The sequence below is a fragment of the Charadrius vociferus genome, unplaced genomic scaffold (genome assembly GCF_000708025.1).
Source record: "Charadrius vociferus isolate BGI_N301 unplaced genomic scaffold, ASM70802v2 scaffold776, whole genome shotgun sequence".
NCBI classification, from domain to species: domain Eukaryota; kingdom Metazoa; phylum Chordata; class Aves; order Charadriiformes; family Charadriidae; genus Charadrius; species Charadrius vociferus.
Genome location: NW_009648775.1, coordinates 1,431,176 through 1,432,654, shown reverse-complemented (window position 1 = coordinate 1,432,654; position 1,479 = coordinate 1,431,176). Strand labels below are relative to the sequence as shown.

The 1,479-nt window shown below is 53.5% G+C and overlaps 1 protein-coding gene across 1 annotated transcript in view; it reads left to right on the top strand.

The window, feature by feature from the left end:
* The window catches only part of KSR2 (kinase suppressor of ras 2), a 77,744-nt gene that overhangs the window by 8,301 nt on the left and 67,964 nt on the right, over positions 1-1,479 (top strand). The window lies entirely within an intron of this gene.

Genomic DNA, 1,479 nt, shown 5'->3' with positions numbered 1-1,479 from the left:
GGCGCCCCCGGCGGGGGTGGCCGCGGGGACCGGTGGCCACCGGTGGCCTCGGGGACGAGGGGACAGCCCAACTGCGTGGCAGCGGGTGTCTCGCTGGGGGTGACACGTCCCCGCGCGGAGTTGTGTTTCAGAGGGGGGTGTGTGTGTGACACACTCCAACTTGTCACCTGCCATGTCCCCACTTGGGGGGGCTTGTGTGTGGGGTGGCTTTGGGGACACAGCGGCATCCCGGCAGCTCCATCCGGGCAGAGGCGAAGGCTTTCCCACAGCAGGGTTTATTTATTTATTTTTTTTCCTTAATTAATTAAAATATGAGGAAGGGTGTTCACTTTTTTTATGAGCTTCTTGCTGGGCTGAAGGCAGCAGCAGCCGGAGAAGCAACTCTAAAAGCAGCTGGATAGGACTCACTTTATTTTTTTATTTTTATTTTCATTTTCTGCTTTGAGAGAGCGATTCGAGAAAACTCTTCGTCCCCCCTTTCCCCCCCCCCGCTTTTTTTTTTTAATTTTTTTTTTTCTTTTTTTCAATCCAGCCCTACAGCTTTCATTTCCAAAGCCCTTTCCTCCTTTGCTTTTCCTCTGGAGCTTGAAATAAAACGTTCCCCTTGAAAAAGCCGGGGAGAGAAGAGACCAGGCAATTAATAATCAAAGAGACGGGGAAGGAGCCGCCTTAAAATAAAGAGATTGTGGTTTTCTGTTGGTTTTCTTAGCCGAGGCGATCAAAAGCCAGTCGGCGAAGGGCCCTTGAATGGGATCCATCGCTTTGGCGCTCTGAAGTTGCTGCCGACAGCCCTTTGCTCGTCTCTGCGCCGGTGGAGATGAATAATTAGAAGTGAAGAGACCCGCTTAATTACAATCCCTCCCTCCTTTATGCAAATGGCACAATGGGCTGGTGGGATGGGGGGTGGGGGTTGCAGCGGTGAGATCCTAGAATCATAGAATGGTTTAGGTTGGAAGGGACCTTGAAGATCATTGAGTTCCAACCCCCCTGCCCTGGGCAGGGACACCTCCCACCAGACCAGGTTGCCCAAGGCCACCTCCAACCTGGCCTTGAACACCTCCAGGGATGGGGCCTCAACAACCTCTCTGGGCAACCTGTGCCAGTGCCTCACCACCCTCAAAATGAAAAACTTCTTCCTAATGTTTCATCTAAACCTGCCCTCTTCCAGTTTAAAGCCATTCCACCTCGTCCTATCGCTACACACCCTAATGGGGCAGGTAGGACCACCAGCCTTGGTGCAGCCAAGGGACGTCCCATCCCTGTGCCCAGGGAGGATTTTGGGGGGGTGAGTGGTGGGAAGATGGGTGAAACACGTGGGCAAAGCACCTCTATAAAGCACTTTACCCTCGTGAAACGTTTGCTCGGCTTTGCGAGCGCAAAGAAGCGGCTTCTTGGTGGCATTTCGAGGGAGGGGGTGATGATGCTGTGCCAGGGTGGGGGACCGTGTGGCTTCTGCCGCTCCGCATGGCTCTGTCTGTG